Below are 12,500 nucleotides of genomic sequence, written 5' to 3' on the forward strand. Positions count from 1 at the left end.
GGACTTCAACTCTGGAACAATATTGTACCAGACCATGAAGCTGAGCTCTTCTCCAGGCTGAGGGACTGACCACCTCAGATACTATTTTTCCAAGGTTGATGGACTGATTACATCATCTCCAGTTCACTACTACACCTGCTGCCTCTGTATCTCACTGAAGAAACCCACTGTGTAGGCCAAACTTATAAAGATACACCCAGCTGTTATACAGTGTCTTAATCACACTTTAATACACTCAACTCTCTTATAAATCTCGAAATGTCATTAAAAACTAAATAGAAAATTTAACTACAGGTGAGAGACCTTCACAATACTCGATTTTGATGTATAGAAGTTCTTAATTCCTCACCCAATCCTCAGTGGATATTGCAGTTCTATATGGTCTCTTTAAGGTTAGGTTAGGTTAGGTTAGGTTAGGTTAGGTTAGGTTAGGTTAGGTTAGGTTAGGTAAGGTAAGGTAAGGTAACGTTAGGTTAGGTTAGGTAAGGTAAGGTAAGGTAACGTTAGGTTAGGTTAGGTTAGGTTAGGTTAGGTTAGGTTAGGTTAGGTTAGGTTAGGTTAGGTTAGGTAAGGTAAGGTAACCTTAGGTTAGGTTAGGTAAGGTAACGTTAGGTTAGGTTAGGTTAGGTAAGGTTAGGTTAGGTTAGGTTAGGTTAGGTTATGTTAGGTTAGGTAAGGTTAGGTTAGGTTAGGTTAGGTTAGGTAAGGTAAGGTAAGGTAACGTTAGGTTAGGTTAGGTTAGGTTAGGTTAGGTTAGGTTAGGTTAGGTTAGGTAAGATTAGTTAAGGTAAGGTTATGTTTGGTTAGGTAAGGTAACGTAAGGTAAGGTAACGTTAGGTTAGGTTAGGTAAGGTAAGGTAAGGTAACGTTAGGTTAGGTTAGGTTAGGTTAGGTTAGGTTAGGTAAGGTAAGGTTAGGTTAGGTTAGGTTAGGTTAGGTAAGGTAAGGTAAGGTAAGGTTAGGTTAGGTTAGGTTAGGTTAGGTTAGGTTAGGTTAGGTTAGGTTAGGTAAGGTAAGGTAAGGTAAGGTTAGGTTAGGTTAGGTAAGGTAAGGTTAGGTTAGGTTAGGTAAGGTAAGGTTAGGTTAGGTTAGGTTAGGTTAGGTTAGGTAAGGTAAGGTTAGGTTAGGTAAGGTTAGGTTAGGTTAGGTTAGGTTAGGTTAGGTAAGGTAAGGTTAGGTTAGGTTAGGTTAGGTTAGGTTAGGTAAGGTAAGGTTAGGTTAGGTTAGGTTAGGTTAGGTTAGGTTAGGTTAGGTTAGGTTAGGTTAGGTTAGGTAATGTAACCTCCAGGTTAGGTTAGGTTAGGTAAGGTAAGGTAAGGTTAGGTTAGGTTAGGTTAGGTTAGGTTAGGTTAGGTTATGTAAGGTTAAGTTAGGTTAAGTTAGGTTAGGTTAGGTTAGGTTAGGTTAGGTTAGGTTAGGTTAGGTTAGGTTAGGTTAGGTAAGGTAAGGTTAGGTTAGGTTAGGTAAGGTAAGGTAAGGTTAGGTTAGGTTAGGTTAGGTTAGGTTAGGTAAGGTAAGGTTAGGTTAGGTTAGGTAAGGTTAGGTTAGGTTAGGTTAGGTTAGGTTAGGTTAGGTAAGGTAAGGTTAGGTTAGGTTAGGTTAGGTAAGGTTAGGTTAGGTTAGGTTTGGTTAGGTTAGGTAAGGTAAGGTAAGGTTAGGTTAGGTTAGGTTAGGTTAGGTAAGGTAAGGTAAGGTTAGGTTAGGTTAGGTTAGGTTAGGTTAGGTTAGGTAACGTAAGGTAAGGTTAGGTTAGGTTAGGTTAGGTTAGGTTAGGTAAGGTAAGGTTAGGTTAGGTTAGGTTAGGTTAGGTTAGGTTAGGTAAGGTAAGGTAAGGTTAGGTTAGGTTAGGTTAGGTTAGGTTAGGTTAGGTAAGGTTAGGTTAGGTTAGGTTAGGTTAGGTAAGGTAAAGTTAGGTTAGGTTAGGTTAGGTTAGGTTAGGTTAGGTTAGGTAAGGTTAGGTTAGGTTAGGTTAGGTTAGGTTAGGTAAGGTAAGGTAAGGTTAGGTTAGGTTAGGTTAGGTTAGGTTAGGTTAGGTTAGGTTAGGTAAGGTAAGGTTAGGTTAGGTTAGGTTAGGTTAGGTTAGGTAAGGTAAGGTAAGGTTAGGTTAGGTTAGGTTAGGTAAGGTAAGGTAAGGTAAGGTTACGTTACGTTAGGTTACGTTAGGTTAGGTGAGGTGAGGTGAGGTGAGGTTAGGTTAGGTTAGGTTAGGTTAGGTTAGGTTAGGTAAGGTAAGGTTAGGTTAGGTTAGGTTAGGTTAGGTTAGGTAAGGTAAGGTTAGGTAATGCTAGGTTAGGTTAGGTTAGGTAAGGTAAGGTTAGGTTAGGTTAGGTTAGGTTAGGTTAGGTTAGGTTAGGTTAGGTTAGGTTAGGTAAGGTAATGCTAGGTTAGGTTAGGTTAGGTAAGGTTAGGTAAGGTAAGGTTAGGTAATGCTAGGTTAGGTTAGGTTAGGTAAGGTAAGGTTAGGTAAGATAAGGTTAGGTAATGCTAGGTTAGGTAAGGTAAGGTTAGGTAATGCTAGGTTAGGTAAGGTAAAGTTAGGTAATGCTAAATTAGGTAAGGTAAGGTTAGCTTAGATAAGGTTCGTCAGGAAACAGAACAAGTGTTTCCTGACGCGGGTCTTGGTCATATAATGATCCTCTGCTGGACCTTTTGATCATCTGACCGAGGCCTTCCACTGGCTTACCACTCCACCACTTTAAATATTATGGTTATACTTACAACTATTTCAAGTATATGATTTCTTTTTGTGAATTCTTCAGTATTAAATAGCGCAGGGTAGCTGCTTATATATTTTGGAATGGGGGGGGGGATACCTTATATGTGGACCCCCGCATAACGATTACCTCCGAATGCGACCAATTATGTAAGTGTATTTATGTAAGTGCGTTTGTACATGTATGTTTGGGGGTCTGAAATGGACTAATCTACTTCACAATATTTCTTACGGGAACAAATTCGGTCAGTACTGGCACCTGAACATACTTCTGGAGTGAAAAAATATCGTTAACCGGGGGTCCACTGTATATAGTAACCTAAACTAACCTAGTGTATCTCAATCTTACCTTAAATTATTCCTTAATTTAGGTTAGATCGGTTTATTTTAAGTTTAGGTTGGTTACCAAATTACATTTTTCCCCCTTGACCCAAAATATATCTTTATCCATAGCACAACCCGCTTAATAGTGGATAATTTACATAATAAACTATAATCAAACTCCACCCGAGGAGCAGCATTTAATATTAGTCAAGTTTTATGGCTAATCACAGTAATTTTAATTAATTTTGATTAGTTTCCCTTTTAAAAAGTGTTCACAATAAGCTATTATTTAATTTAAGTTTATTTACCCGTTTTCTTGAGCTGGTAACACTATAAGGGTTACTATTTTAAAACATTTAAATTATAATATAGTTCTGCAACCATTTACAACTAATAAATAACAGTTTGTTGTAAATTAAAATAAAAATTTACATAATGCTTTTTAAACTTAGAAAGTCTAAGACTTTCTGTATTGTAAGATAATGTGGATTGGGAGGTGTAAGCCAGTGGAAGGCCTCAGTCAAATGACTAAAACCTCCTGCTGTGGGTCAATATCTGACCAACACCCGCGTTAGGACACCCATGTCGTCCTTCCTGACCAACCAACAGGTAATGGTGGTACAGTTGTAATATTCTGATACGTCTTTGTGTCCTGGTAGACTAGACACTTCTTAAGGAGTCTTTGTGTCCTGGTAGACTAGACACTTCTTAAGGAGTCTTTGTGTCCTGGTAGACTAGACGCTTCTTAAGGAGTCTTTGTGTCCTGGTAGACTAGACGCTTCTTGAGGAGTCTTTGTGTCCTGGTAGACTAGACGCTTCTTGAGGAGTCTTTGTGTCCTGGTAGACTAGACACTTCTTGAGGAGTCTTTGTGTCCTGGTAGACTAGACACTTCTTGAGGAGTCTTTGTGTCCTGGTAGACTAGACACTTCTTGAGGAGTCTTTGTGTCCTGGTAGACTAGACACTTGATGAGTCTTTGTGTCCTGGTAGACTAGACACTTGATGAGTCTTTGTGTCCTGGTAGACTAGACACTTCTTGATGAGTCTTTGTGTCCTGGTAGACTAGAGACTTCTTGAGGAGTCTTTGTGTCCTGGTAGACTAGACACTTCTTGATGAGTCTTTGTGTCCTGGTAGACTAGACACTTCTTGATGAGTCTTTGTGTCCTGGTAGACTAGACACTTCTTGATGAGTCTTTGTGTCCTGGTAGACTAGACACTTCTTGAGGAGTCTTTGTGTCCTGGTAGACTAGACACTTCTTGAGGAGTCTTTGTGTCCTGGTAGACTAGACACTTCTTAAAGAGTCTTTGTGTCCTGGTAGACTAGACACTTCTTGGTGAGTCATAGGTGACATGTCTTTGTGTCCTGGTAGACTAGACATGTCTAGGTGTCCTGGTAGACTAGAGATGTCTTTAGGTGTCCTGGTAGACTAGACATGTCTTTAGGTGTCCTGGTAGACTAGACATGTTTTTAGGTGTCCTGGTAGACTAGACATGTCTTTAGGTGTCCTGGTAGACTAGACATGTCTTTAGGTGTCCTGGTAGACTAGACATGTCTTTAGGTGTCCTGGTAGACCAGACATGTCTTTAGGTGTCCTGGTAGACCAGACATGTCTTTAGGTGTCCTGGTAGACCAGACATGTCTTTAGGTGCCCTGGTAGACTTAGACATGACTTTGATGAGACTTAGATGACATGAAGAGTTCAGATACATCTTAATGGTTCCTGTGAGACTGTAGATACATATTGATGTGTCTTGGAATACTCATGTCACAACCTGATGTGTCCTGGGAGAATGTGGATAAGTCTTGATGTGTCCTGGGAGAGTCCAGACGTGTTATGACGTAGCCTGACATGTCTTGACGTGTACTAGGTGAGTCCAGACGTGCTATGACGTAGGCTGACAAGTATTGACAAGTCACGACCTGGAAATAAATGTGACTGCATTGAGAACCAGGCCTAATTAACAATTATTCATGTAGTCTCTCTCTCTCTCTCTCTCTCTGCCAAATAAACACAGTGAAAAAACAGTGAGATTCCAAGATCTTTCTTGATTTCTCATAATATATATATATATATATATATATATATATATATATAATATATATATATATATATATATATACTTAATAATATATATTTATATATATATTTTATTATCACACTGGCCGATTCCCACCAAGGCAGGGTGACCCGAAAAAGAAAAACTTTCGCCATCATTCACTCCATCACTGTCTTGCCAGAAGGGTGCTTTACACTACAGTTTTTAAACTGCAACATTAACACCCCTCCTTCAGAGTGCAGGCACTGTACTTCCCATCTCCAGGACTCAAGTCCGGCCTGCCAGTTTCCCTGAACCCCTTCATAAATGTTACTTTGCTCACACTCCAACAGCACGTCAAGTATTAAAAACCATTTGTCTCCATTCACTCCTATCAAACACGCTCACGCATGCCTGCTGGAAGTCCAAGCCCCTCGCACACAAAACCTCCTTTACCCCCTCCCTCCAACCCTTCCTAGGCCGACCCCTACCCCGCCTTCCTTCCACTACAGACTGATACACTCTTGAAGTTATTCTGTTTCGCTCCATTCTCTCTACATGTCCGAACCACCTCAACAACCCTTCCTCAGCCCTCTGGACAACAGTTTTGGTAATCCCGCACCTCCTCCTAACTTCCAAACTACGAATTCTCTGCATTATATTCACACCACACATTGCCCTCAGACATGACATCTCCACTGCCTCCAGCCTTCTCCTCGCTGCAACATTCATCACCCATGCTTCACACCCATATAAGAGCGTTGGTAAAACTATACTCTCATACATTCCCCTCTTTGCCTCCAAGGACAAAGTTCTCTGTCTCCACAGACTCCTAAGTGCACCACTCACTCTTTTTCCCTCATCAATTCTATGATTCACCTCATCTTTCATAGACCCATCCGCTGACACGTCCACTCCCAAATATCTGAATACGTTCACCTCCTCCATACTCTCTCCCTCCAATCTGATATTCAATCTTTCATCACCTAATCTTTTTGTTATCCTCATAACCTTACTCTTTCCTGTATTCACCTTTAATTTTCTTCTTTTGCACACCCTACCAAATTCATCCACCAATCTCTGCAGCTTCTCTTCAGAATCTCCCAAGAGCACAGTGTCATCAGCAAAGAGCAGCTGTGACAACTCCCACTTTGTGTGTGATTCTTTATCTTTTAACTCCACGCCTCTTGCCAAGACCCTCGCATTTACTTCTCTTACAACCCCATCTATAAATATATTAAACAACCACGGTGACATCACACATCCTTGTCTAAGGCCTACTTTTACTGGGAAAAAATTTCCCTCTTTTCTACATACTCTAACTTGAGCCTCACTATCCTCGTAAAAACTCTTCACTGCTTTCAGTAACCTACCTCCTACACCATACACCTGCAACATCTGCCACATTGCCCCCCTATCCACCCTGTCATACGCCTTTTCCAAATCCATAAATGCCACAAAGACCTCTTTAGCCTTATCTAAATACTGTTCACTTATATGTTTCACTGTAAACACCTGGTCCACACACCCCCTATATATATATATATATATATATATATATATATATATATATATATATATATATATATATATATATATATATATATATATATATATATATATATATATATATATATATATATATTGAGAGATATGTGAAAATTAGTGAAGCGGATATTTGCTGGTGTGATTCATTCAACACACATTGTGTGGCAGTGTGAGGCAGTATTAGCGATGTAGTGTGACTCACCTGCATTGGTCGGTGGTGAAGAGTGATGGGCCAGTTTCTTTGTTCAGTGTCCATGGCCTTCATACCGTGGCCTTAGCCATCTTGCTGTGGCCCAGGCCAGCTTTACCCTTAAGCATCTTACTGACTGCTTCACACACTCACACATGCCTTTACTACGTTCCCGATACCACATTTCACCAATAGACTGGTTGATCAGGCCGTAATCCACGGAGAGGCCTGGTCATGGACCTGGCTGATGGGGGCGTTGACCCCCGGAACGCTCTCCAGGTACATAATATGTTAAGTACTGCTGCTTATAAAGTCATTCGACTCTGCACAAGTCTATCTTGGACCTTTAAATCTTGCTTATGTGTATCTCGATCCATTCTCGCGGACGACTTAATTAAATCCCACAACATCGCCCGAATCGGGTTCAATTAGCGTCAATCGCACACTAATGAACCCTCTGAAACCTTTTTATTTACATCCCTCGTGGCGGACGGACACCCCTTTACACAGGCTATAGACACACAGACAAACGTCCGCACACTTCTATGTCCACTTTTATGACAGTTCCAATAGTTTGTGAGGTGAGTTTTTTCACTGCGGTTAAGTTTTAGATATTTGATGCACTGCGTGATGTTGTTCCCAGTAGTGGAGGAGCTGTATGTTGTTCATCTCTGGCTGGACGATACCAGCTGGGCGACACAAGCAACACTGGCTGGGTCCCTCCACTGTGGTCACTATCTGAAACACAAGAGAACACATCAATATGTACCAACTCTGACCTCCAATAATACCTGGAATCAATATCAACAAAAAGTAAGACTGGTACAGCTGAGATGTCCGTCTAATTTTGAGCTAAATGGGTATTATAAATGTCGTTATCGAAAATTTCTTGACCTCAGCCATGTTCGTCTGATGTTCTGAACTTGGAGTTCCCTCTCTCACTTTGGTTTATGAGAGGGATGGAAAAATACGGAGATAATTAGGGTGGATTTAGATTTTGTCGTCGAAGTGGCTAGTTTATTGTGCACCCCATATCCATCCTGTGGATGGTAGCGCAAGAGCGTATGGATACACACAAGGCCTAGAAACCAGTGGCGGATCTACATTTTTGGGGCCCTGAAGCTTGAACTGTAATGGGGTACCCTTTCTCATACAGTAGTCCCAAAATTTTAAGCATTGTAGACTAAAGTGGCTTCTGGGGCCCTTCCGGAATTAGGGGCCCTCAGGATTAAACCTCCTTTCTTTCATAGTAGATCCGCCCCTGCTAGAAACTAGGCCCCAAAAGGGTTAACAGGAGTTCATCTGGATTATATCCACAGGTCTCTTATCTGCTACAAGCAAATTTAAGAGTCGTAAAAGCCTTTGGAATTTCACAATTTTTTTCACCGGTGGTTTTGCATATTGTGATATCACCTGTTTACAGTGATCTTATTGTATAGTAACACGTGTGTAAATTATCCTCCAGGGTAACCCAAAAATGTCAGATATAATTATTTATTTCCATTGTTTAGTTCTGGCGTCTCCAGTGGGAGAGAGAGGTGGCAGGGGCTTTGAGGAGTGGGTGGCAGGGTAGGAAGGAAGGGTGGCAGGGTATGCAGGAGGTCGGGTATCCTTGGGCAGGGGTATGGAGGGTAGGAGACTCAACATTATTATCATAATGACTGGGCAAGTTAAGACTCCCTCGAAGGCAACACTAGATCCCCTCCCTCTCTCTTTCCACTCCCTCTCTCTTCCCTCTCCCTCTTCCTGCCCTTTTCCCTCTCTCTGCCCATTTTGTCCTATTTTTCCCTCGTTCCCCCTCTTTCTCCCTGCCCTCCCTGTCCCCTCTCTCTGCCCTCTCTTTCCCCTCTGTCCTCTCCCTCCCCTCTCTCTCTCTCTCTCTCTCTCTCTCTCTCTCTCTCTCTCTCTCTCTCTCTCTCTCTCTCTCTCTCTCTGTCTCTCTCTCTCTCTCTCTCTCTCTCTCTCTCTCTCTCCTTCCCTTTTCCTTCTCTCTTCTGCTCGCTCTTCTCTCCCCCTCTCCCTCTCCTCCCTCCTCTTTTTCCTCTCCTGCCGCCCACCATGATGTCAGGGTGCCACAAACAAAGGCACTCTGGGCGGCACTCACTGGCGGCTAGAGTGTCAACTTCTGACCTCACGACCGGAATCACCTCTGTGTAAGATCCAGTATATGTCTGCTGGCTTAAACTGCTTGTTTGATGGCTTACTGGCAAGCCATGGCTGTTGCTGATCAGTCATGGGTGCTACTGAGCCAGTCATGACTGCTACTGGCAAGTCATGGCTGCTACTGGTCAGTCATGAGTGCTACTGGGCCAGTCATGACTGCTACTGGCAAGTCATGGCTGTTGCTGATCAGTCATGGGTGCTACTGGGCCAGTCATGACTGCTACTGGCAAGTCATGGCTGCTACTGGTCAGTCATGGGTGCTACTGGGCCAGTCATGACTGCTACTGGCAAGTCATGAGTGCTACTGGTCAGTCATGGGTGCTACTGGGCCAGTCATGACTGCTACTGGCAAGTCATGGCTGCTACTGGTCAGTCATGGCTGCTACTGGTCAGTCATGGGTGCTACTGGGCCAGTCATGACTGCTACTGGGACGGCAAGGCTGCTAGTGGTCAGACTGGGCTGCTACTGGGCAAGTCATGTGCTACTGGTCACATGGGTGCTACTGGGGCCAGTCATGTCTACTGGCAAGCATGTTACTGGTCAGTCATGGGTGCTACTGGGCCAGTCATGACTGCTACTGGCAAGTCATAGATGCTACTGGTCAGTCATGGGTGCTACTGGGCCAGTCATGACTGCTACTGGCAAGTCATGGATGATACTGGTCAGTCATGTGTGCTACTGGGCCAGTCATGACTGCTACTGGCAAGTCATGGCTGCTACTGGTCAGTCATGGGTGCTACTGGGCCAGTCATGACTGCTACTGGCAAGTCATGAGTGCTACTGGTCAGTCATGGGTGCTACTGGGCCAGTCATGACTGCTACTGGCAAGTCATGGCTGCTACTGGTCAGTCATGGCTGCTACTGGTCAGTCATGGGTGCTACTTGGTCAGTCATGAGTGCTACTTGGTCAGTCATGAGTGCTACTTGGTCAGTCATGAGTGCTACTTGGTCAGTCATGAGTGCTACTTGGTCAGTCATGAGTGCTACTTGGTCAGTCATGAGTGCTACTTGGTCAGTCATGAGTGCTACTTGGTCAGTCATGAGTGCTACTTGGTCAGTCATGAGTGCTACTTGGTCAGTCATGAGCGCTACTTGGTCAGTCATGAGTGCTACTTGGTCAGTCATGAGTGCTACTTGGTCAGTCATGAGTGCTACTTGGTCAGTCATGAGTGCTACTTGGTCAGTCATGAGTGCTACTTGGTCAGTCATGAGTGCTACTTGTTCAGTCATAAGTGCTACTTGGTCAGTCATGAGTGCTACTTGGTCAGTCATGAGTGCTACTTGGTCAGTCATGAGTGCTACTTGGTCAGTCATGAGTGCTACTTGGTCAGTCATGAGTGCTACTTGGTCAGTCATGAGTGCTACTTGGTCAGTCATGAGTGCTACTTGGTCAGTCATGAGTGCTACTTGGTCAGTCATGAGTGCTACTTGGTCAGTCATGAGTGCTACTTGGTCAGTCATGAGTGCTACTTGGTCAGTCATGAGTGCTACTGGTCAGTCATGAGTGCTACTTGGTCAGTCATGAGTGCTACTTGGTCAGTCATGTGTGCTACTTGGTAGGCCATGTGTGCTACTTGGCCAGTCATGTGTGCCACATGGCCAGCCATATGTGTTACTTGGCCAGCCATGTGTGCTACTTGGCCATCCATGTGTGCTACTGACCAGCCATGTGTTCTTCTTGGCCAGCCATGTGTGCTACCTGGCCAGGCATGTGTGCTACTGACAGCCATGACTGCTTCAGTTAGGTGAGTACACACTCACATGTACGTCAGGCCCATATTGGAGTATGCAGCACCAGTTTGGAACCCACACCTGGTCAAGCACGTCAAGAAATTAGAAAAAGTGCAAAGGTTTGCAACAAGACTACGAGGAGAGGTTAAGGGAAATCAACCTGATGGCACTGGAGTACAGGAGAGATAGGGGGGACATGATAACATATAAAATACTGAGAGGAATTGACAAAGTGGAGAGAGACAGGATGTTCCAGAGATGGGACACAGCAACAAGGGGACACAGTTGAAAGTTCAAGACTCGGATGAATCACAGGAATGTTAGGAAGTATTTTTTCAGTCACAGTTGTCAGGAAGTGAAATAGTCTGGAAAGGGAGGTGGTGGAGGCAGGATCCATACATAGTTTTAAAAAGAGGTATGATAAAGCTCATGGAGCAGGGAGAGAGTGGACGTAGTAGCAATCAATGAAGAGGCGGGGCCAGGAGCTGTGAATCGACCCCTGAAACACAATTAGATGAGTACACACACACATAGTGATGGAGATAGACTCAATACACAGCTTCAAGAGTAGATATGATAATTCCCAAAAGGAGGTGGGGCCCAGCGTTGGACTTCAAGCACAAACAACGACAATAATAATAATAATAATAATAATAATTCGTATTTTGCTTAACAGGTATTCTTGACTGGTGGTGAACAGGTGAAATTAAGCCTTAATAGCCCTCGTGTAGTAGACAGACTTCATATACCCCTTTTATACTAGTGTATTATACAGGCTTCATACATCCGCTTTCACAGTTCCTCACAATTATCATACATCTGCTCTTCTCTACCAGGCAAAAAATGGTCGTTATTGTCTTACACAAGTATCGTATTTGTTTACTGTTCTGTATACCCATGGTCTTGTTCAAGCACTCATGGTCTGTCATGGTCTTGTTCAAGCACTCATGGTCTGCCATGGTCCTGTTCAAGCAGTCACGGTCTGTCATAATTTTGTTCAAGCACTCATGGTCTGTCATGGTCTTGTTCAAGGACTCATGGTCTTGTTCAATCAGTCATGGTCTTGTTCAGTCAATCATGGTCTTGTTCAGTCAATCATGGTCTTGTTCAAGCAGTCACTGTCTACCGTGATCTGGGAGACAGTCATGTAGAGCTGTCAGAACGATGTGACACCAGATTTCAGAGAGTAGGACTCATACGGCACTAGCCGTCATGGCCCTATAAATCAATAACAATAGTACTGAGCTGTCGAAGCCCATATAAACAATTATCAACAATATTGAGTCGTCGAAGCCCTTATACACCATCAGTCCTCCCTCGCCTCACCACTGTATCCTTTGTATTAGCCTCTTTTGTTACTTTTAATTCTAGCACATTGATGTTCTACATCAAATATACGATAACATTTCTGGGAAATTATTAGATACAAAGTATATGGGAACGAAAACCCGAAATTGTTTTTTTAGCCATGAAATAAAAAAAATATAGATTTTGAGGGACGAGTCCTCACCTGATTCCCCTCCTGATCTCTGTGCACCTGAGTGTCGTCACCTGACACCTTCGTCATCTCAACGCGGCCAAACTCTGGCCCTTAAATCCACCTTAAGTGCCAATCACCTGTCGGAACCCCTGGTGCCTGGGTGCCAAAGGGAGGCCGGGAGGGAGTGGCACTAATCCCGGCTGTGTCAACAAGCATGTAGTGCCATGTAGTGCCAGCCACACACGGAGTTTTGGTGTCATATATCCCTCTGGGGCTGAACCGCAGAACTTATGTGTTTTGCTTTCTCTGAGAG

At 43.4% G+C, this 12,500-nt stretch overlaps 1 protein-coding gene and 1 long non-coding RNA gene across 2 annotated transcripts in view; one reads left to right on the forward strand and one right to left on the reverse strand.

Moving 5' to 3' along the window:
• The window catches only part of LOC128704876 (uncharacterized), a 222,797-nt gene that overhangs the window by 112,467 nt on the left and 97,830 nt on the right, over positions 1-12,500 (forward strand). The gene's annotated exons all lie outside the window — the stretch shown is intronic.
• Positions 2,806-12,500, reverse strand: part of LOC128704875 (twist-related protein 2-like) — an 80,340-nt gene continuing 70,645 nt past the window's right edge. The window contains exons 2-3 of the mRNA XM_053800068.2: positions 6,825-7,550; positions 2,806-4,958 (exon numbers count right to left, since the gene is read on the reverse strand). The gene's annotated coding sequence lies outside the window, so the exon portion shown is untranslated. The remainder of the gene's footprint in view (positions 4,959-6,824; positions 7,551-12,500) is intronic.

This window comes from Cherax quadricarinatus, chromosome 91 (genome assembly GCF_038502225.1).
Source record: "Cherax quadricarinatus isolate ZL_2023a chromosome 91, ASM3850222v1, whole genome shotgun sequence".
Taxonomy (NCBI): domain Eukaryota; kingdom Metazoa; phylum Arthropoda; class Malacostraca; order Decapoda; family Parastacidae; genus Cherax; species Cherax quadricarinatus.